This window comes from Meriones unguiculatus, chromosome 9 (genome assembly GCF_030254825.1).
Source record: "Meriones unguiculatus strain TT.TT164.6M chromosome 9, Bangor_MerUng_6.1, whole genome shotgun sequence".
In the NCBI taxonomy this organism is placed as follows: domain Eukaryota; kingdom Metazoa; phylum Chordata; class Mammalia; order Rodentia; family Muridae; genus Meriones; species Meriones unguiculatus.
This window is the reverse complement of record NC_083357.1, coordinates 5,131,690-5,156,116: the sequence shown is the minus strand read 5'-3', so window position 1 is coordinate 5,156,116 and position 24,427 is coordinate 5,131,690. Positions and strand designations below refer to the sequence as shown.

At 45.3% G+C, this 24,427-nt stretch overlaps 1 protein-coding gene and 1 pseudogene across 3 annotated transcripts in view; one reads left to right on the top strand and one right to left on the bottom strand.

Moving 5' to 3' along the window:
- Arhgef3 (Rho guanine nucleotide exchange factor 3) overlaps window positions 1–24,427 on the bottom strand; it is a 256,572-nt gene that overhangs the window by 93,638 nt on the left and 138,507 nt on the right. The window lies entirely within an intron of this gene.
- On the top strand, window positions 6,655–7,033 carry LOC110560738 (small ribosomal subunit protein uS8-like; annotated as a pseudogene).

Sequence of the window (24,427 nt, the reverse complement as noted above, 5' to 3'; positions counted from 1 at the left end):
TCCGTGGCCATGTGCTTTCCTGTTGTGTGAGACCCTAGGTTCAATCCCCAGTATTCCCGTTATGGTTACAACATTTATTTAAAATACAAAAAAGTACTTTTTCCTGTTTCAAGAAAAGCCTTCTCTTCTAAGGAAAAAATTCTAAGATGCTGCTCTATTAAATTTCACAGTTGGGAAGATTTGTTGAGATAGAAAGGTTATTTTTTTCCCTTAAGTATAAGATTAAAATAAGATAGTTCACATTATATACAAAGCAAGGCCAAAGAAAGCCTGTAGCTCCAGTATGTATCTGCCCCATCTTAAGGATACTTAAATCAGCACCTGAGGGTATAAGTTGGTGAAAAGCTCACACACACAAGTACCACCAGGTGCTCAAATTCAGGGTAAAAGAGAATGGCCAACAATCATGATCTCTTAATGGCCGCTGTGTATGTTCTCAATGGGAGAATGAGACAGGGGAGCCACCATGACTCTACAGCAGCCACAGAAGAAAAAGGACCATTTGCTCAGGCAGACATTCTAATGAGGTGGCAAGAACCTGCCGGGTCCTTCTGCAGCCACGGCATGCTGCAAGAGTGCTTCCGCGTCCCCTCAGTACACAACTTACACAGACCACTGCCATCAACTGTCCTGCTCCCGCTTTTCCCATCAAGGCCCTCACTCACAGGTAAGTGCTGAATGAACTCCTTCCTGTTGAGCATCAGCACACAGCCCCTCCCCCACCCCCACACACACCACAAAGCATGTGTCTCATACAAAAGTTTAAACATAAGCATCTACAGTCTGTTGAGCATCAGCACACAGCCCCTCCCCCACACACCACAAAGCATGTGTCTCATACAAAAGTTTAAACATAAGCATCTACAGTCTGAGATGTTTCTAAGGCTTTAGTTGCATAGTTCTATACTCAGAGACCTTACCCCTGCAAAGACTGCTTAATTACAGAAATTCTTGGGTGTGAGTCTGAACATTTCAGGGTAGCTATGTCATCACTCTGACTCCATGCTTTCTGTTTTTCAGCCACTGGATTGATCTGAAAGAGATTCCTCCACAAATTGCGGCAAAATTTTCATTAAAAAATAAACATATATATGTATATATACAATATAAATGCATGTATATACACAAACACCAAAATGAAATGAATAACACACACACTAGCCCTGGAAGATTACCTAACAGAAGGCGAAATGGGCTAGCTGGACATCTGAAAGCCTGAGAGGCTCGCATACTCACCTTCACCCGCCATGGCTCATTAGGGGAATTCTCCCTAGAGTTGGCAGAGAGTACCCTGGCAAATGAACTCCTTGTTTACACAAGAGCCAGACATCAAAGTCCTGCTGATTTAGAAGTCTCTGGAGGAAACGTCCTTTTGTTGACATGGTATTTTTAGTGTATCCTTTTCCCTTACTGTTGAGTTGACTTATAAATAACCACAACTTTTAGCTACGGTTGGACTGTGGTAGCCCCAGTTGGTGGCTCACATTTTACAAAATAATAGCAACAGCGACAAGTTTCTAATGGCACAGGCAATACATAAATACTTCTTCCTTATAAACACTTTAAACTTGAAGAATGTGCTTTTCCCAGGCTTCCACTGGCCAGTGCCCAACTTGAAGGGAGTTACTATAAGGAACTTGGCTGTTCCTTTCAGGAGCTCTGTGCATGTGTGTGTCCCTGAAAATAAAGCTATCCAATGGCTGCTTAGCTTAGCCCCCAATGGCATCGTACTCAAATTTCTGTACCTTTTAAAAGTTTATCCGTAGACCTTAGCAATTACTGTTTCTTCAGTGGTAGTGCATGCCTTATTTATTTGTTTCTTTGTTGTCTGTTTTTATTCACTCTGCAGCCTGGCTGGCCTTTTACTCTCTCTCCTCCTACTCAGCCTCTTGACTGTTGGGATTGTAGGCATATGCCATGACGCCTGGTTTAGTCATCTTTCAGTATTAGATCTCTTCCTGCCTCCCTCCCTCTCTCCTTCCCTTCGCCCCTTCTCCTCTGTCTCCAGCCATCTCTCAGTCTGTCTCACTGTTGTACGGCATCATACATTGTAGCTATGTAATTCATTTCAACCTTGTATATTATATATATATATATATAATACTATCATACATATATTTAACAGTGTGTACATATATTTCTTTTTTGTTTGTTTATTTGTTTTTTGAGACAGAATTTCGCCAGATTGGCTGGCCTGGACTCACTCTGTACACCAGGCCAGCCTTGAACTCACAGAAATCTGCGTGCCTCCCAAATGCTGGGCTTAAAGGTGTGCTCCACCATTGCCCAGTTCATGTGCTTCATTTTTAATAATATATATATTGTTATATACGTATATGTGTGTATACTGTATATCTATATGTATATATAGTGTATATATGTATACATGTAAACACATATTTAACAGTGTGGACATGAATTTTATATCTCACAATAGGATGTGTATTTTATATTTCATAGTATGGATATGTATTTTATATTTAACACTGTGGATATGTATTTCTATACTTCACAGTGTGAAAATGCATTTTATATCTCAGAGTGTGCATACATTATATGTCACAGTCACCCAGCCTTTTCATTTTCTACGCTTTTCTAGAAAAGCAAAGATATAGACAATAAAGTTTCCTTTAAGTTCTGTCCTTCTTAGAGGGCTTCCCACACAGTTTCAAACATGCTGTTGGTCTCTAGAAAACAGCCACTGGTTTCACAAAAATAATACATGTATGGCAATGCAGAAGAGGGGTTAGCTTCAGTTGCATGACTTCTGGTACAATGTCAAGTTAATAAGACACAGAGTCCACAGAATCCTGGCTCAGCTATGTGGCCTTTGGACTTGTTAAACATCCCTGAATCCAGCCTCATGCTGGGAAACTGAATAGTCCTATCTGCCTTTCTGGGTGAGATTCTGCCAGCAAAGGAAGAAAAGACTGCAAATGGGCCTTGGAACATGGCAGCATTTAGTACGTGAGAATGACTTACCACTTCCTGGCCGAGGCCTGCTTAATATCAGAACGCAAACCGCTATCTGCCGTGTAAAACTCCAGTTTGTGTTCAGAACGGATCTGCTCCCTTCGAAATATCTGGTCAGCACTGACATGGCACTCTGCAGTGAAAGGCAGGACACAGAGCTCCTCCACACCTCACAGGATTAGCTCTTCTAAGCATTGTTAACTCCTTTCCAAATGGCTAATCATTAAATTCACCAACAGCATGCTCGATACTGGTGCAGGAAGCCCTCTAAGTCCACTAGTGGGATCCTGACTCTCTCTTAATTCTATACAAATGACTATTTAAGAATAGATAAAAGGAGCAAAATCTTCTAGGCAAAGAATGAAAACAAAAAAGGGAAAGAGAACATGAACACAACACCAGCTGCTGACACCACCAGGATTCCAGCTAACTTTCAGAATGCAAAGGGCTTTCTTTGCCTTGATGTTAGAGAAGGCCTAGCAACATTGGGCCTGTAGATTGGGGGTGTCTGCATGAGTTTGTCAGGATTACGGAGGGTAGGGGTTATAGCAAGAGCATTAGTTTGTTTGGGGGGTCCACAAGCCATGTTCCCTTCACCTGTCTACCTGTCCCATCTTCTCCAGTACACCACTCACATCCCATGTGGCAGCCAGTCTCTGCAGGTGTCCCTGTCCCTGAGTGAGCCCCTCTTTGAATATAGGTTAAAAGTGTTCTGCTTCTAGCCACATAGATTATAGACAGGCAACAGGATGTGTAAGGTGGGATGCATTTGATTAGGTCAGGTGAGACAGGTTATGCATACATTGAGATAACTTTCTCCTTCGTTGCCATTAAAAAATGCAAGAGGTCTCATGGAGAAGTCCACATGGCAAGGAGCTAAAGGTGGCCTCTAGCTGATGGCCAACAAGAAGCCGGCACCATCACACATTCCTTAGGGTCATGAGGAACTGAATGTGGCCAGTTTGGAAACAGTCTGTCTCCTGTTGACGCTCGGGTGAGATCACAGTCCCAGCCAATAACTTCAGGTCAGCCCCGTGAGGCCCTGACATGAAGGACACAGTCAAGTGGTGTTGGGCCTTCATCAGTCAAAACTGTACCAGAACACAGAGTGCTATGTTGAAACCGTAAGTTTGTAGTGACATTGTCACAGATGACACTGGATCATATTGGCCTCTGCTTCTACCGGATCAAGAGAGAATTGCTTGTGCTTGGATCCCCCACCAATGAAAAGGCAGAACTCCTGTATCACCCCGAGGCTGGACCAACGGGTCTGATGATGCCTGAGGTGAAATGAGCCCTGTGACAAACATCACCATTAAAAAAAAAAAAAAAAAAAAAAAAATCCGAACTGCATTTCTTTGTTTTGTTTTTTACCATGAAAAAGAACATAATTTTCATATAAAATGTTCCGTCATGACCAGATGAACTTCCTGGGAGCTCTTCCTGACTTCCTAATTCATTTACCAGCCATCGGGCCCTGGCTGTACTAAGGCCTTCCTTCAGCTGCTAAGCTTCTTGAACAGCGACCACAGGTCAGATCCGTCTTTCCTAACGGTAGAGGCCTGGAGAGTCAAAGCGCACTTCCTTGCAACAGTCACAGTAGGTTTGTTGAATGGCACACTGGAGTCAGTGAGGATATCAAAGGGAACCACACTGCTCTCAAGTTGACTCCCGTGGGAAAGCCTGGGGCTCGGGCATGCTCATCTGCCTCCCAGGACCTGGCATGAAGCTTGCCATGAGGTACTGCTCCTCCACCTCCACTGCGATGCTCAATAAACACATAACACTGCTCTCTCTCCATGGCTCTGAGCTTCGGGTATCTAGCGGCCTCAGGTCTGACAGTAACTGAAGAGAGAGCCCAGCCTTACCAGGAACCGTAACCCATCCACTACGTAATAGTATTTAACAGCTAACGTGACAACCAACGCATACTCTACCTAACAGCGCTCATATCCCCATTTGGGCCCCTAACAATTCTTCTTTTTTGTTATAAGCCTAGGAGTTTTATCTGTGTTTCTCTTTTTTTTTTTTTTTTTTTTTTAAACTCCACTTCATACCTCAAAGGAACAATAGAATATAAACACAACTGGAAGGAACTTAATAAAACAGGGGTGAAGGAAACAGGGATTGTATTAGAACAGTAGATACCGGCCTGTGTGTAGATGCTGGAGGTGGCCTGAGAAAGCTAATCTTGAGAACATGAGGAGATGATGGGAGAAGCTCTTTATTCCGAGTGCGGCACTGACAGAGGTGGCTGGCAATGGGCGCAGAGCACAGGCGTGAGCACACGCTCAGCTGCTGCTGGGCTTTGAATTGGCTCTGACAGGTGTGGAATTCGCTGCTGGGGGCCTGCACTAAGCTTTGCTCCTAAACAACCTTCCCAATCTTTCCCCCATGCGATCCTCGCCTCAGACCCAGTCTTGGCTCGAATTGTCTTCAATGTTCCAGGGCCTTGTGTCCCTCTCCTCTTCCCTTGTCAAAGCCAGAATCACTCAGGATGCCAGGCCACTCCTTAAGGTGCCTCCCTCCAGAGACTTCATTTTCACAAGGAAAACACCCTATCGCCCTCCAAAGGTCATATCGTTACCTGCAGGTGGAGCGAAGGTGGGGAGCTTGCTAGAACCCTGTTTTTCTGACTGTACATGCAAGGCCCCTGTGCTCTCATGATGTCTCCTTTCCCCAGTGCTAAGGTCCAGGGCCTGTTGCTTGTTTGGTGTGCACTCGACCATAGAGCTAACTTTCCCCAAAAGTTCAAAAGCACAGACAGAAAATTCACCTGTGGGGGTCACAGGACAACTTGTGCGGTCATGCCAGGCTTGGGTGGCATGTGCCCATAACTCCTAGAGCATCCCACTGGCCTGCATCAGGAGATTCTGAATTTGGGGGGAAAGTAAGTTTCTCAGCTTTCCAGAACTTGTTCCATGAAGACAGTTTCTTCTGCCTTGGAAGCAGACAGATCCTACATGAACTGAGGCCTGATTCTGACTCTCAAATGTGCTGTTACCCGAGTCCAGCCCTGGTTTATACCTTCAGTTAATTTCCCCAAATACACAGTGACCTCCTTTGCTCTGAAGGAAAAAGGTTTGCATCCTAAGGTAGAAAGGAGCCTTTCTTTTCTGACCTGTTTCCCCAGAGAACTATTTGTCTTCCATTGTAGTCCTTGAAAGCAATAAACTTTCAATATTTAAAAAGTTGTGAAGTCCCTGGGATCATTTTGTCCTCGACTTACAAACACGGGGCTGCACACTGGGGATGGCACAGTGCCTGCCTCTGAGGACCTTGAGAGGTTACCAGAGAGTCCTACACAGAGACACAGCACCATGGGTACCAAGGACATGGGCAAAGGGCACCCAGGGCAAAAGATTCCTGTGGTGGGAGGACCACTCTGGTAAAAACCTGGAAGTGACAGCCTTCCTCAGAAGAAGCTTCAAAGTAAACCATGTTAACATTATGTTTAAAGTACCTGTGGCTTTATTTGTGGAGCAAATGATAGGCCATCTAGGGTTTCCTTTAAGACAACGAAAACAATTAAACGCGTGGCTACAGAAATGAGTAAAGAAAAGTGGTGAATTATGACACTGCTCATCAGGGCAGGTGGCCAGTATGTGGGACTCCATTATATTACTCTCTTAAACTTTGTGTGGGCTATCCGCCATCTTTCTGAGCTGTCACCATGTAAGCATGAATGTCCTGGCAGATGCTCTCAAGCGTGCATCAACAATGCTGAGAAGGGCCAGGTCCTCATCAGGCCATGCTCCAACGTCATCATTCGGTTCCTAACTGTGATGAGGAAGCATGGTTACACTGGTGAATTTGAGATCATTGATGATAAGAGAGCTGGAAAAATTGTTGAGAGCCTCCCAGGCAGGATGAACAAGTGTGGAGTGTGATCAGCCCTAGATTTGATGTGCAACAAAAAGACCTAGAAAAATGGCAGGGCAATCTGCTCCCATCCCGACAGTTTGGCTTCCTCGTACTGACAACCTCAGCTGGCATCATGGACCATGAAGAAGCAAGATGAAGACATACAGGAGGGAACATCTTGGGATTCTTTTTCTAGAGATGTAAAGCATATAAATAAAAAGTCTCTGTGGACTGTGAAAAAAAATTCATGTAGGCTCAACAATTCCTTATAATAAACAAAAGGAAATGTTTGGAGGATCAGTTTTAAGCTGAGCTGCATGCAAGCTCTGGTCTTAGGCAATTCATTTTATTCTTTGGGGCCTCAGTTTCCCCAGCTGTACACAGGCTCTAATGCCTTCTGGAGATAGCTTTTTAAAGACAAAGTAATAAGACGAAACATACGCAAAGGGCCGGGCACTATAATAACTGTAATAACACCTCACTCTGCCATGAAAACATGGCAATAGGTGGCTTATTTTTTTCCTATAAGGCAAGTCGTTGAGGGCAACAGGGGAACGGCGCACCTAGGAGTGAGTGCACAATTGAGCAATTACCATGCAGCACCCCCAGGAAGACAGCTCAGCACACTTGAGGTACCTGTGGCTTCTTCTGAAAGCTGAACTCAATACTAATTATTATCAGCAGGTCTCCAGTTCTTTCTTTAGTAAAACCACTCGGAGAGATTTATTTTTATCTTAATTACAGTGAATCAAGCGTCCTTTGCCTCCTGCTGATATGAAAGCCAGTCTTTTATGAAGCTGCTTTATTCTGCGTGTTCCTGGGGATGGTAAAAATAACACCTCACTGTCCTGTACCTACAGAATCAGAAGTCTCTTTCTTTTGGTGGGGGGGGGCAGGAACTTACATAATTCTTCATTAGCTTACATGAACTGCTTACAACAGTAGCTTATTTGAAATAAAAATAACATGTGTTCCATGAAGTTTTCTGCAGCAAGTTTGCATTTAATCTGACTCAGTGATCATCTCTGGATTCATTGTAGCCATGTAGAGTCAACAGTTTGATCAAGTGTTGGCCTTGCTCTTTTCATCTGTGAAATGGAAACAGTGATCATGTCTACACTGTAAAAGCTCAGCCTAGATGTCAGAGAAATGGCTCAGCTAGTAAAGCACTTGCTAAGCAAGTCATGAGGACCTGGGTTCAGATTCCCTTCACCCACATAAAACCTGGACATGGCAGTGGCTGCCACTGTAACACTAGTACCATGGGGATGGAGCAGGAGTAGCCACAACAGGGTTTCTCGAGCTTGGTGGCCAGCCAGTCCAGGCAATTGCTGACCTCCAGGCTTAATGAGAAAACCTGTCTCAGAAAATTAGACAAAGGAGAGCAATGAAAGTTAACACTTATCATCCACCTCTGGTGTGGGTGTGTGGACACCCACATGCAAAACTGAACCCATAGATGGAGTACACACATACACACACACTCAGAAGGGCCTCTCAAAAAACACTAATTGCTTTATTATTTTTGTGCTCTAGTCTCAGCTCTTACTCTAGAATCACACATGTCTCCCATAATGCCTGGCTGCCTTAGAGATGACGCTATGCCAATTCTAGCATAGCGTCTAGCCCAAAATAGATGGTCCTTCTTCACTTCTGGGTGAAACAACAAGAAATTTAATTATCAGACAAAGAAAACATACTTTCTATTTTTAGACACAAACCCTAAAGCAACACAAAACTGGAAGAATGTCTCTGAAAACATTTTTATCTAGGTTGACTGTGTCTAGAATTTGGAAAACAATGTATTCTAAAAATACTACCTCTGCATTCATCTTCCCTGACGGCCCCTGGAAAGCGGCCTTCCACCTTGGAAGGGTCTTTTGGCAAGCCTGTTGTAGGACAGGCTTGCCAAAAGACTTTTCTGAGTTGTCAATCTTAGCTACTCTGGTTCAATATCCGAAATGAAGATGCTTTATACATTTTCTGGATTTTAATTCATCCTCCCTCCTCACCTCTTAAAGCACCATCACAGAATCAAAACGCTTCTAAACCTTATCTGTTTCTTTGTTTTGTTTTGTGGATACAAGATCTCAGAATGCAGCCCAGGCTGCCCTCAAACTCCCAACTCTCCTGCCTCAGCCTCCTGAGTACTAGATTACAAGCATGTACCATCATGCCTGGCCACCAACCATCACACACAGATAAAAGGAACTGTAACTCCTGGAATTTGAAACAATATTGGTAATCCCTATTTAGTGAAAGGGTTGCTCACCAATTAAAAAAATAAAGTTCTTTATTTGGAACGTAAGGTAAGTTTCTCTCTTTCTTCCTTCCTCCTTCTCTCCCTCTCCCCCTCCATTCTTCTCCTTCTCTCCCTCCCTCCCTTTCCCAAAACATGGCCATTTGAGGTCTATTTAATCAACACTTATAAGCCTAGTCCAATGATCTTCTGAGAAGCACTTGGGGGAGAATAGTTAAACATATTCCAGGTCTGGAATCCGTGATTTTAGTTATTCATCAGTTATGATAGCACACGTCCTACACACCAAATCATGACAGGCACTGCATGCATACTAGCTCATTTAGTCCCGTGGGAGGCAGGTGCTATTATCCTCAGCATACAAAAAGGGAAACTGTGGCACAAAAGGGGCCGAGGAACTTTGAAACTCATTTATCTATCTACCATAGGACCACCTTCTGGCAGGGGCGTTCCCTCCAGTTCCTCCTGAGGAGCAAGTGCTGGGGTATCTCGGTGCCCTGCAGGTCCCTTCAGGCGCCCCATCTCCTTCCCTACTTCTCTCTTTCCTCCATCCTAGCAGCTCCAGTTAAGAACAAAAGCTGTTTGCTGAGTCCTCTCCTTGAAGTCCTGCCCCAGGACTGCAGACTCTGCTCTGGCTCTCCATCCCCTCCTACCAGGGTTTACTGTATCAGTCCAGTGGTTCTCAGCCTGTGGGTCGCATATCAGATATCCTGCACGTCAAATGTTTACATTATTATTCATAATAGCAGCATAATTACAGTTACGTAGTAGCAACAAAGTGATTTTATGGTTGGAGGTCATCAGAACATGAGGAACTATATTATAGGGGCACAGCATTAGGGAAGTTGAGAACTACTAAAGTTTAGTCTCTCTGTATTTTGGGTTTTTGTTTGTTTGTTTTGTTTTTGAGACAGGGTTTCTCTGTGCAGCCCTGGCTGTCCTGGAACTCGCTCTGTAGACCAGGCTGCCCTTGAACTCAGGGATCCACCTGCCTCTGCCTCCCAAGTGCTGGGATTAAAGACAAGTGCCACCACTGCTTAGCTTATCACACCCTTTAAAAACCAAACAAACAATTTTATAAGTATTGCATAATTTTGGCATAAAAGTCAGGTGTTACAGAGAAGCAGGAGGAAGAAAACGAAATCAGCCAAAGCCTAACCCCAGAGGTGAGGCCATAAGATCACCATTGGTGTACCCACTACTTATCTATGAAGTTGACATGTTTTTAGAATTATGTTTTACTTTCTGTGTATGAGTGTTTTGCCTGTACATATGTGCACCATATGTACCCATATGGTGCCTGAAAGAGGGTGTCTGATCCCCTGGAACTGGAGTTACAGATGAACTCTCATGTGGGTGCTAAGTCTCCCGAAGAGCTGCTGAGCCGTCTCTCCAGCCACTGACATTTTTGTCTTGTTTTTCATTATTGAGGCATATCGGGTCACATTTCTCCTTGTCAAACCTTCAGTATCACCAGCAGCACCCAGCCTTGCGGATTTGATACCTGAGCTCTGCCACCTGGCCTCCCTTGAGGAGCAGTCACTGCAAAAGGCCACCCCAGCCCCAGCCTCCAGCAGGAAAGTGTCCCTCCCCCCCGGAGCAGAGACTGGGGGCACAGGTTTCTTCAGTAGAAACAAGGGGTATCCTCTGTGCTGAGAGTCTCCACAGTCCCTGGGCTACCTAAGTGCCCTAGCCCTGCAACTTTGCTCTCGGGTGATTTACCTCAAGAGACTTAACGACTGCACACCTATGAGCAATGGTGTCCACCATGGGCATTTTATATATATATATATATATATATATATATAAAATAAGAGGCTGGAGGGGTGGATCAGTGGTTAAGAGAGCGTACTGCCCTTGCAGAGGACATAAGTTCAGTTCCAAGCACCCTTCTCAGGTAGCTCACAATCATCCGTAGTTCCAGGAGACCCAACGTTCTCTTCTGACTTGGAGAGCGCCTGGACTCACATGCATAAACCCCGCCCCACTCCCATCCCATTCTATTTTAATAAAAAAAAAAAATCTAAAAATAAAAAGAAATAGTTGGTCAATTTATCAGCAATAAAGAAGCAGATGAGGCAGATGAGGCCGCAGCTTTTCTTTTCTTCTTCTTCTTTTTTTTTGGGGGGGGTTGTTTTGTTTTTTTTGAAGCAGGGTTTCTCTGTATTGCCTTGGCTGCTCTGGAGTCACTTTGTAGACCAGGCTGGCCTTGAACTCACAGAGATCCCTCCGCCTGCCTCTGCCTCCCCAAGCACTGAGATTACAGGCATGCACCATTGTACCTGGTGAGACTGAATCTCTTAACATGTTGGTTTAAGAGTCTTGGCTCCATGTTAGCCCTTGAAGCCCCTGGGATAAAGAGCTAAAGACAGAAGCTGGGATTTCTGAAATCATGGTTATTCTTGGAGGCAGATATTTGAAATAGGTATTTTTTTTCCCTCTTCATCCTCTGAATCCTGTGTACTTATGTGACTTGATGCTTTCCAGTTAGCAGTTTATGGACTTCAGCAATCCAGCCCCTTGCTGGGCATCTCAGGTTCAGGTCCCCACCCCACGTCTTCCCCCCTAGATCAGGGTTATTGCCACACTGCAGCCTATCTGCATCATGGAGAGTAAAGCTGAGCATACATCCCGATCAAGTAAAAAGCCCTTCGGAAGCCATGCTGTGAAATTGTGGAGCTGAACAGGGACGGTTATCTCTTGAGGAGTGTGTAGTTTTAGTGGTTGAATTTCCTTTTATTGTAGAGTCAAAAGAACACGCTCCCCCACCCCATGAGATAAGATCCCATCATCTAGCCCAAGCTGGCCTCAAATTTGTACTCCTCTGACCTCAGCCCTGGAGTGCTGGGATGACAGGACAGTGCCACTGTATCTGGACTGACACTCCATTTCTGGGGGCGACCTGGCCACCAACTGTACTGTGCCATGTCACAGACCTGGGAATGCTGTGCTGTGCTGTTCTAACTCTGTCCCCTCAAGGTCTCTGATGCGCTTCTACTGAGAACCATTTCTGACTCAGGGAAGGTGCCTTCTGACGGTTCCCATGGGAAGGCTTTTGCCTATGATGCCCAGTCACCATGTTCCACAGTTTGTATGTATGCACTTCCCAAATACTCAAGAAAAGGAAGGAGAAAAATTAAGATTTTGGATGACTTGGTTATACTTTTAAGGGTGGTACATGTAAATTTTCTTCTGTACATAAATTTCCTACTGAACGTATTTGCCAGTGACCTTTTGATATGCTACTTGCATCAAATTTTCCTTTGACAATGACTGACAGATGACTGACAACCGGGGTCCCTGGGCCTGTGCTTGTGAGGAAACAGAGATAGTCAATGGGGATCATGGGCAACACAGAAGCTGCCGATGCCTGGAGGAAGCGGCGTTGGGGAGCGCCAGGCTTCTTCAGCCCCAGTCAGGCAGCTGAGCCTGGAAAATGAGACCAGAAGATAGAACCAGATCTGAGGGAAGAAGGCAGAAAAGAATGGCCCTGGTTGACATGACTTGGCATCAGGAAGTAGTGGGTTACCAGAAAGCACCAAGACAGGGGAGGATGTGGGTGGGTGGGTAGGATCCCAGGCACAGTCAGCTCTAGACACCCAAGAAAGCCTTTCCAGGCCACGGTACTTGAGGGCATCCCACCAAGGCCCATGGCATCTTTTTATGAAATGTTCATAAATACCCCGAAACAATGGCAGCCGAAAGAGGTGGCATATGTTTGTAATCCCAGCAGTTGGGCAGCAGAGGCGGCAAGAGAATCCCCACAAATTTGAGGCCAGCCAGTTCTTCAGAATGAACTTCAGGTCAGCCAGGGCTATATACTAAGCTCTTGTCTCAAAACAAAAAGATAGGGTTATGAAGATGGAGAGTGGAATGTAGACGGGAGGAATAATCTATCACGGCAGAAAAGAATATTTTCTCTCAGACATTGTTTAGCAGAACCAGCCTTGAGTAATAACAGACAGCAAATGGGCATTTAATTGATTTCATTGTTTTCCAATTCTTTAGTCCATCCATTGTCTTCTTGCACGAACCAGCAGTGGCCATGCTAATCCCCCTCCCATACTGCTCATGCACTTCTCTATAGGAAAACCTATTATTCTGAAAGATAGTTATCGACATATTAAAAAACTAATTTACCACATGGGTTTCTCTGAACAGATGTGGCAGTGGGTCTAATCACTACTGTCATTTTGAATAATTGCTGGCAAACGTGGTATTTTGAGACACAGGCAATCAGCTTGATGTAAAGAAACAATTTTCAGAGGATTCTTTTGTAACAACGTCTCAGGTAACTGTTATACTGCCATGGATTGTTCTTGTTTACAGAACAGAAATTAGAGGTTAGTAAAAAATAAAGACACGAGTTCCTCGCCAGTCTAAGTTCCTAGATCTCACGTGTGTGTGTGTGTGTGTGTGTGTGTGTGTGTGTGTGTGTGTGTAAGACAGGGTTAAAAGTGGGGTAGGGGCAGGGGGAGAATGAAACAAAAGTAACATTTCAGGGTCATTTCCCCCACAGAAACTGGTGAAGGACATCTGGGAGAAATGGAGCCTGCATGGCTTGTACATGGATGCTGGGCTGGAGCAGAGGGAAGAGAGGCACTGAGGGAGGGGAGGGAGCAAAGGGCCCGCCTAGCCTGGCTTTCCTGTGCACCGCAGGGAGGGCGCTCGCGTGGACAGAGCTTCCTGCCAGATGACTCTGGCAGATGAAGGAGTTGCTGAGCCAAGCACTCAGCTCCAGTGAGCGCTCAGGGAAAGGTGGACAGTGTCTGCTTCCTTCCCCACTGCTGCCTTCTACCTGGCTTCAGAGCCAGAGGAATGCAGCGTGTCTCAGGAGTCACTTTGCCCTGCAGAAATCAAGGCGTTGACCCTAGATCACCTAGAAAGCATAGCCTAAAAGGGACTCAATTCTGTCGTCTGGGTCTAGGGAAAGAAAAACAGCACAAATATTCAAAACCTAAAACCTAGCCTTCCTAGGTGCAAATGTGCTTTCTAGCGGGGCAGTTTAGTTATTAGCCTAGTTGATGTGACAAAAGCATTTTAAGGGAGGGTTTATTTGGACAGTTTCATGGAGGTAAGAGCTAGAGACAAGTGGTCACACTGAATTCAATGAACCTAGTCTAGAAAATCCCTCACAGACACGCCCAGAGGCTGCTCTCCTCGATGATTTCCGGCCCTGTCAAGGTGACAGTCCACATTAGCCAACACACTTCATAACGGGAACCTGAGTGCTCAGCAGTCCAGAGCTTGAAAAGCCTACACCTGCCTGGACCTCAGGAGAAACCCAAACCCCTGTAGCCTGCAGCAAGCAAGGAGCAAAGTCCTGTCACCAACCTGGAACTCCCCCTAGTAGTATTCTCACTACAGTGGAGAAGGGGCCTCGTTCTTCTAAAGCTTACTAGAGACTTCTAGCCTGTCTGGGTGGCTGTTTTAGGGGAGGCTCTGTGTTTTGTTTTGTTTTGGGACAGAATCTTTCTAGGTAGTCTAGGTAGGCTTCAAAGCTCATGACCCATTTGCCCCATGCCCTTGCCTCCAGAGTGCTGGTGTTACAGAAATACGCTAGCAGGCCTAGCTTTAAAAGAAGTAAATAAAAAAAAAAAAAAAATGGGCTAGGCAGAAAATTCAGAAATAAAGTGAGAACAGGAATTCAATCCCCAGAATGCACTGCTGGCGGGGGGTGGGAGGGAGGTACGGTGGTGTGTGTTTGTAATCCCAGCACTAGGGAAGTGGAGACAAGGGAAACCCCAAGGCTCATTAGCCAGCCAGCCTAGCATACTTGACAAGTGCCAACCCAGTGACAGATTCTGTCTCAAAAAACCAAAACAAACAAACAAACAAACAAACAAACAAAGCAGCTGTTCCCTGAAGATGACACATTTGGCCTCCACACACATTTGAACACGCACCTGTGTGTAGATGAACATTCAGACAGACACAGGCGTGTACGCACACAAACACCCTTACTAATGTCTTTATAATAATTACCAAAGAGACAAACCTGTACCCAGGAACAAAGTGTATTAAAACCGGGCCTTCCTCTGGCCAATAGAAAGCATGAACTAACCCACGGGTTCTCATCTACAGCTTGAAATGAAGCAAAAGGAAGGGCGGGCCTCAGATCTCCTCATCCCCCACCCCCAACTGTTGTGTGGGAATGTAAAAGGAATCACACAGAGGATGTGGGGAGCCACAAAGTCCCCCCAAAAACTCTCCTTTCCACCAGTGCAGCTGGCTCCCTCTTGGTACCCAAGTCCTCCAGACAAGCTCCCCCGCTGAGCTGCTCAGCCCATTAAAATGACAGGAAAGGATTTTCCTCATGCCATGCTCTTGGTCAGACTAAAAAATTCCATCAGCCATAATTTGCTGGGTGACACTGTGCAGCCCATTGGTACCCACAGGCCATGGGAGCAGCCCTGCTTTCGTGCTTACTATTTCAATTAGGCCATGGCTAATCCCATGCCACACTCTCAGCCTGGGGGACCTCTGATGGGACCAGGTGGCCTAGGAACAGCTGACTAAGGCTTCTTGCCTTTCATCTGGCCCGATATTACATTTTTTTAAAGGGCAATGGAATAGATATTGACACTCCTCCTCCGCTGGAAAATGTTTGTGGTTCCAACTGAGTGTGACTCTGACAACTGCTGACTCAACATCAGAGACTCCTCAGGGTTTGTCAGACCTCCTCTAGCTCTCCCCACTGTGTCCAGGTCAGCCTGCTTCACTCCTACTTACCTATGGGGTTTGGTTTGGTTTTGGTAATGAGTCACTTTGGGTAAAACATAGTCTGTGCTTGCCATAAGTTAAAAAGCAAAGTGTACAGGGGAGCCCTCTACATGCTTACATCTTCCACCATCCCAGCGGGTAGAGGGCAAGACTTGGAGCAAGGCTCTACTCCGCAGCCAGAAGAACCTTCCCAAACATAGAGCATATTCTTGCTTAGCACAGGCTTCCCACAGCTGGTCTTAGGCATGACCTTAAAGGCCGCAGAGTCAGGTTCCATCGCTACCAGCCCTATCTGCACTAGAACAGCACGTCCATGTACCACAAGGGCTTTGCAGCTGCCATTCCAACCTCTTCCTTTCTTCTCACCAAAGAGCCGGTTACTTCCTTTTCCTTCTTCCTTCAGCTTCCACTTCCCCAAGGGAGCCTTCCTTGACCTCTCATGACCAGGTCACGGACTTAGGTTAAAGGGTACCGTGTTTTTCTCACATTTGAAGCTTATTTTTCTTCCATTCTTATTTTATTCCTGCAGCTCTGACTGTTAAAACTTTCTCCACCACTGGACTCTTGTGGTTTGAGTAAAAATACCGTGCCCTGTAGACCATATGCTAGAAACATGGCTGCCTGCTGATGGGCTTTAGGGAAGCGGTCAGACCCTGTTTGTAGGGTAATACAATGCTTGATCTATAACTTGATGAGCTTCGGGGTGGTGACAGAAGTTCAGGAGTGGGACCTGGAGGGAGTAAAGTCACCTGTTCCTGTGTCCCACGTTCTGGTGACCACAACAACTCTTCTCACCACAGGCTCCATGCCATGGTGTGATGCTTGCCCAGGTCCAGTGGAGTACAGTAGGTCAGCCTTGACCCGTGTGAGAATAGTAAGCCTTTCTTTAAGTGGATTTTCATGGTGCTTTGTCTACGATGGAAAACTAACTCCAAACCTTTCCTGGCTTGCTCATCATGAAGGCAGGGAGGGCACAGGATATGCTCAGTCAGTAAGGGTAGGAATGAAAGAGTACCAAGTCACACTGATGTGGCCGTCAAGGACTTTATATACCAGAAATGTATTCCAAGTCACAGAAAGATATTCCCAAGGGAAAGGGTCCCAGCAGCCTCTCCCCACAGAAGATCTGAAACGCAACTGGAAACCTTTCTTCCCACAGAAGCACGCATGCTTCTTTGAGACTACAATGCGTGGACCATCACATCATCTCAGCGTCTACTCAGTTAAACATCACTTGCTTCATTCAAACACAAACCCCCAAACTAAACAAACACCCGAGGTCCCTGAGGCAATTTTGTTTCTGACTCTGGTTTCCGCAGAGCCCATTTGCATCACGTGTAACACACAGTAACACCTCCCGCAAACCATCTCCGTTTTCATATTTCATCACCAGGCCCCAGAAGAAGCTCATTTCTCATCTCAAAAACTCAAACTCCTCACAGGGATGACTAACACAAGGCAGTGCTCTGTTTCAGTAGTCTGGCGGTCATTTAAAGTTCAACCGTCTTGATTTCTGGTTATGTTTTGGAGGCAGATCACTGAGGAACACAGCAATGTGTAAAATTGCAGGTGGCAGAAAACACAATGTTACGGGCACCATTGCTAGAAAGGAGAGTGATTCCGTCTGCCACAACACAGAGGGAAACTGAGCTGCCGACTGCTGTAGAACATGCATAGGACATTAGTGCTAGGACCTCCACAGACCCGCTTCTTTCTTCTAAGACCCCCAAAGCTCCCACATCTCTCAAACAGTGCATCAGCTGGGGAATAACTGCTCAAACCAAAGGCTATGGGTGACACTTCAGCCTCAAAATGTAACAGACACTTAGGAATGAGTGTTTGTGTGCCTCAAAATTCACGAATTGAAATTTAACTTCAACGTGAAGATATTGGGCGAGACCTCTGGGAGTTAATTAGGTCATAGGGGTGGGGCTCTCATGCATGGGGTTAGTGCCCTCAAAGTGAACCCTTACCCTTTCTCTTCCATGTGAGAGTACAAGAAGCCTACAGCCTGCAATCCTGAAAGAGGCCCTTGCTAGGACCCAGTTGTGCTTCCGTCCTGTTCTCACATCAGTCATTGATAAGGTAGCCAGTATCTGATCATTTTTTTTAAAGCAGCCCAAATGGAATCTCATTTAAAGTGTACTTGTCTCTGCTAACAATAAGTGAGTCATGTCCCTTTTGGGTTACCCATGACTTAACAAAAAGAAACACAGGTGTGTAGGAAATAGGCAGAGAGAGACACACATACAAATATAGCTTTCTCTTAAGCTTGGTATGATAAAGCTGACTGGGTCTTCAGGTCTCTTTTGAGGCCCACTCAGAACTTGTTATAGTTTTCTACCATCTTTGAAGCTTAGTGTCAGTAGAGGCATCTTAAGTTTACACCTTTTCAGGTAAACTCTTCTCACAAGGCAGGTACGGCTTGGCCCGTGAGGGTCTCAGCATTCCTCTTCCAGGGGAGGTTCTCCCATGAGGCCTTGAAGGAGGCTGGGAAAGAATCTAGCTGAGAGAAGCAGGTACACTGTCAGCTGATAAAATGATGCGGCTTCTCCAAAGCAGGTCCCTGATGTTCTTGTGTGGGAATTACGTTCAAGAAGTGGGGCCCCATCTCATTTGAATGGGACTGGCCAGAACACACTCCAGGGTGAGATACAAACCACATGCTGGCACTCCACTGTTGGCTCAGGACCCAGAATCTGCTTTTTCCCTGGCTTCGTAAACAAGCACTGAGTGATGACTGACAGCTCTTTGCACTTCTCCCACCTGGGAACCATGTGACGGCCACAGTGAGTGGTGGCCATGACACTAAATGGAAAAAAAAAAAGAGGCCCAACAGCGGAATGTTGTTTATATGAACAGAAAATTTCCAGGCCTGCCATTATCCTGAGAGACACCTGCAAGAATGGCCAAGGCAGAAACGCACGGACTTGGTCCTCCACGCGATGTGTGTATGGCCTGCTTGTCACACGGTCACACAGCCTCCAGCTTTAGGCTGATCTTTTTACTAGCTCACTGAAGCCCTTCATTGTTTTCTCTAATCTGGCTTTGTCTGTCACAAAGTCTGTTCAGGTAGGTCTTAGTTTTCCTCTTGTTTTGTTGGATTTAATTTTTTTTTTAAATGAAGGAATATAAGTATGTGTACAGAGGAAGAAAGACATTCTTAAAATGCTGCCAAGATAAATCAAGTTCTTGTTTTCAGTAACTTTCAAAGACAAGGACAGGGCCATTCCTTTATGTAACCGAGTCTGTGCCAGCCAATGTCCAATGTAGAAAAATAAAATAAGGTATAATCTAGTGTGGAGAGACAGATAATAAAATATAAATGACATGGCAGGTGACGGTAAAGATTATGAAGAAAAAAAAGAAGATCCAAATAAGTGAAAAAGAAGATACTAATGCGAAGGCTGGGATAGGTTTGCTATTTCCAATGAACAGACAGAAAATGTCCTTTATGGACATCTGAAGGAAACTGAGGCAGAAACAGGAAAGCCATGTAGGAGGGCCTGGACTTGACTATCTACCATGCAGATGACGGCACCCTTACAATTGTCCAGCTGGCGATTGTAGTGTGAGTCTGGCTCTGTTTAAAGGCCAACTGCCAGAGATTTACCAGCTCTCATCTGCCGATGATGAAGGCTTGGGGTTGAGAGAGGCATTACAGAATAAAACCAACCGCAGAGAGTCCCACTGACTCTTATTTAAAGAAGTTGATTATTTAAAACAATCTTTTAATAGCTGGCACAGTGGCACGCGCCTATAATCCAAGCACTCAGAGAGGCAGAGGCAGGTGGAGATCTCTGTGAGTTTATAAAAGAAAGAAGTTATTACAGTTTAGAAGGCTTACAGTTTTAGAGTGTGAGTCCATGGCTGGCATTGCAAGCAGGCATGACACTGAAAAGTAGCTGAGAGATTGTGTGTTGGGACAGCAACAAGGAGGAAGAGAGATACCTCAGAAAGGTGTGCCATTTTTAAACCCAAACCCGTCCCCCAGTGACACACTCCTCTAACAAGGCCACATCTCTTAATCCTTTCTAAACAGTTCTGCCACCTGGACACCAAGCATTCAAACATGAGTCTGTGTGGTCTACCCTGTTCAAGCCACAACCACCACATTCAGCCTACTCTCCTTTTACTCTAAGACACTCAGACCTCTCTACCAATATGGAGAAAGCTTAGGATATTTCAAAGCTTGGATGTGGAAAAAAAATTATTTTAACCAACAATTGAAAATATGTATTTCTCTCCAGTCTCAATGGAAACCACAATCCATAGAAGCATTTGTAGATTTGTTATACTGATAATAGAGAAATCTCTGGGGTTTTTTTTTTTTTGTTTGTTTGTTTGTTTGTTTTTTCTTTTTGGCTTTTTAAGACAGGATTTCTCTGTGTAATAGAGCCCTGGTTGTCCTGGATTCACCCTGTAGAGCAGGCTCTGCCTCCCAAGTGCTGGGATTAAAGGTGTATACCACGATGCCTGGCAAAAATCTCTGTGTTTTTAGGGTTAGTGATATCATAAACCTGCAGTCAGACACTTGTCTAGCGTGCCTGAGACCTGTGTCCCATCCCCTGCTCTGCAAAATGAAAAAAATTCTTGCCCTACTTTCAAGCAGCAGGGTAATTTATGTTTGAAGATATCGTTGGCTCTGACTCCCTCATTGAAGTTATGTTAGTGTTAAACAGGCTGCCAGCACTTGCCACTTAATGCAGTAAAACACACAAATTTGGTTTTTAAAAATATTTTTAAAATCTATTTCAGTATAACTGATTTGATATTATGATTGCTAGTATACGCCAAACACATGTAAACAAGGCTGGGTAGTGCTGGCCAACTAGGACCTGCCCACATTCTGGAGCTAGGTCTCCCCACCTTTAATGACTCAGGCCAACAGCCTGGTCATCACTAAAGGCCACTATGGAGTATTTTCCCTAAGCACATGCTACATAACCCCTATAAATTGGCTCCATGCTGGCCTGGTCTCTCTATTTTCCATCCCCATTCAGAGGTAGCCATTTTGCAACAAGGCCATACCTCTTAATCCTTTTAATATTTTTTAGTTTCTACTTCCTGGTAAGTATTTAAATATATGAGTCTATATGGCTTTCCTCCCGACCCCCCTACCCCCAAGACAGGGCTTCTCTGTAACCTTGGCTGGCTTGGAACTCATCCTGTAAACCAGATTGACCTGGAACTCAGAGAGACCCACCAGCCTCTGCCTTCCAGAGTGCTGGGATTAAAGGTGTTTGTCTCCACTGCCAGGCAATGGGGCTGTTCAAACCACTTGTCTGGTATTTTTGTGCTTACTACAGGGAGGGGTAAGTTCTTTCATAAACGAACTCATTTCCATCCTCACAGCTTTAAGGAAGGATGTTGTGTTTTCAGGTTGCAGAGCTGAGGCACAGAGTCAAGATCTGTGCCCAAACCTTCAAAGTTTATAATTCTGATCATAAATCTTAACACATTCCGACTGCAAGAACTCTCACTTAAACTGAGCCCCACTGAAGTCACCTCACTGGGAGCCCCAAAAAACAGCTGTGCTGAGCTGTACTGATGCCATTAGCATCTGAGGGGGTCTTGAAAGTCCTGATGTTTCTTTCTCATTGAAAAACTTTAAACCCCAGCACTAGGGGAGGCAGAGGCAGGGGGAAGCAGAGGCAGGTGGATCTCTGTAAATTTGAGGCCAGCTTTGTCTACAAAGCAAGTACAGGACAGCCAAAGCTATACAGAGAAATCCTGTCTCAAAAAAACAAAAAACAAAACAAAACAAAACAAAACAAACAAAAAAAAAAACAAAAAACAAAAAACAAAAAAAAAAAAAGAAAAGCTCATGTAGTTCTTAGGCCCTTGACCTAATAATCATAATAATTGACTAGGCCAAAAGTGAGATGCAATGTGCTTTATGCTAACATTGGTCAAAGCTGACATCAGATAGCAGACTCAGAACAGCCTTCTGAAAGTAGGGTCCCTGCTACCTTACGCTCAAAGGACTCTACAGGCAGCATGAACAATAGTGCATCCCAAATTCGAATGCCCAGATTACAGATGAGCATGTGCTAATGAAGGCTGGTCTCCGGGGCGATAAGAGCATTTTATTAAAACCTGCCACATAATTCATCAAGGCCTCCTGCTGGCTAGGGAAAGGCTAATCTCCCTAGGTAGCGAGTTCCAGAATGGCCAACAAGAAACAAACCTGCAGAAATGGTATCTTTTTTAATTATCTGGACTCTGTGAGAAGAGATAAAACAATCTTTCTGTTACTCTAACAGTGAACACGTGCTCCATGCAGACAGGAAAGCTTTTTCCCCTGTTTACACCAGTGCTCATGCTGAGTGTCTATGCAGCAACACAAGTAACTGGAACGCATAGGCAATGAAAACATGGGTGTGCCTGCCGCATACTTCACTGGGTGCAAATGCAGCCAACTAAAAGGCCTGTCAATCATCTAGCTCTCAAGCTGCTTGTCGTGAAGAGTGTGGGGAAGGCAGCTCTGCCACGAAGTCTCCGCAATGTCCTCGTTTTCGGAAAGGGTCCGAGGACTGCTGTGAGAATTAGATGATTTGTAGAGCACAGAACATACGAAAGCTTAAAGCGCCTCTGCAGGTCACGCTGTCTGCTAATACAATGTCGACTATACCAGCACTGGGATGTGGGGGGCACACATGGCTGCTGTGCTGTGCACCATCATTCAGACTCAGGCAAGCTATGGCCTCCACGCATTCATTTGCCTCATCCTAAAGGGGTCACACAGAGATGAAGTGACGGAATGTAGGCAGCCTCGGCCCATACGCAGTAAGCACTCACATAGCACTGGCGACTACGGCCATGTGTGTCTAAGGGGTCTCTGATTGCCACAGTCTACTGTGAAAGCCTCCAGCATTTAAGTTCTCACCCCCCAGACATTAGGATTCTTGCTTATACTAGAAAATGCACGACTATAAAATAGGATAAAGCAGCTCTGACACACCCTTTTGAGAAACCCAGCCGGAGACACATTCACTTACTCACTCAATTCATTCATCCCAGACATGTTTGTGGAGCACCTATAACAAATACTGCTTGCCTTACGTTATCCAGTAAACTTGTAAACAGAGCATGACCGCACCACATACCGTAATAAATTCAGGACAGTCTGCTGAATGATCGGAGTCTAAAAGATCTCCTAGCATTAAACATCTGGATAAGAACATTAATCTCAGCTTCTGTCTTGGAATTTAGAAATTCCACTGACCTTTACTTTCATTATGCAATGACTTTCCAATACATCTCTCCCTTCCTTTCAGTCATCCACACAATGGAAGAGATGCTACGTCTATCTTTATCCAATGCTTACTGAGCATCTACTAAGGGTTAAAGTCTGTGCAGATTGCTGAGCATAAGACAAAGGCAGGACACAGACTTCCCTGTAAGGAGCTCTGAGACTGCCTGGGAAGTGTGAGAAGTAAGCAGGCATCACAAAACTGGGTGGCAACAGCAATGACAGGAACACATGTTGGTGATGTTGAGAGCCTGGGGAAACAGAATTGAGAATGGCTAGAGGGAGGAATGCAAGAAACCCTGGGACATCTTAGCTGGCAGTTGGAGATGAAGAGCAAGTGGGTGAGAGTCAGGAGAAGTGCTAAGAGGATAGAGTATATTCCAGACATAGGGGTAATGCGCACAAGGGTCCAGTGACAAGATGGAGCATGACCGTTTTAAGAAACCAAAAGAAAGCCAGCACGCTAGCCTGTATATAAAACAGGAGAAAGGCTATGAGCAGGGCAAGTGGGCAGGGCTTTGGATGAATTAGAGTCTAGGCCCTGGAGGTAGGGTTATAAAACAGGACAAGCTGGTGGTATATGGAGGCAGAGGGCCAGTAATGGGCCACAGTCATCCACAGAGGGGGTCTCCATTATGGAGGGAGTCCTGAGGTTATTTTCTTGCACAAAGCCTGCAGTTGCCCTGTTTCTCATCTCTCATCAAGAGAGGGAAAGAGTAAGGTCTGAGGGTGTCTAGATGCTTCCCCCACCGGGGGAGAAGCAGTATTGGTGTTGTCACAACTGAGGAACCTCAAAAGCATGAGGTGGGGTATACACTCCCAAGTATTCCTTGCGGTGATTTCAGTTCAGTTTATCTTGGTCCTTGCAAAGTAGCAAAGAAAACACAGGAAGGGTGTGAACTCCAGTCTGCCTCCCTCCCAGTCTCAGGTCCAGACACCCCTTCCACGAGTGGCCCCATCAGTATAGATAGGAAGTAGCACTGCCAGCCTCATTGTCACCAACCAACAGGGTCCTTGGAAGGGGAGTGACCAATGTCCACAAGCACATCACCGACTTAGCGAGGGAATGGTGATGCTTTGTGAGGAGGGACAGGCAGCGGAAAGTGAGCCCCTTCGGGGAAGGTACTCGGCATCTCCAAGCTCGGCTCCCACTTCCCACCCACAGAGGGACATATGGCTGCTCAGGGGCTGCAACTAGTGAGCCAGAAATTTTGTGTCTGTGCTTGATCCTGCTGAGTAAAGGGATTACACAAGCATTTTCTTGGATGCCCATCAGTGTTATTTATAACAGGGAGAAGTCTATGCTTATGTAAACTCCTACGAAAGGGTAGGCTGAGTAAGTCTGGTGCCTT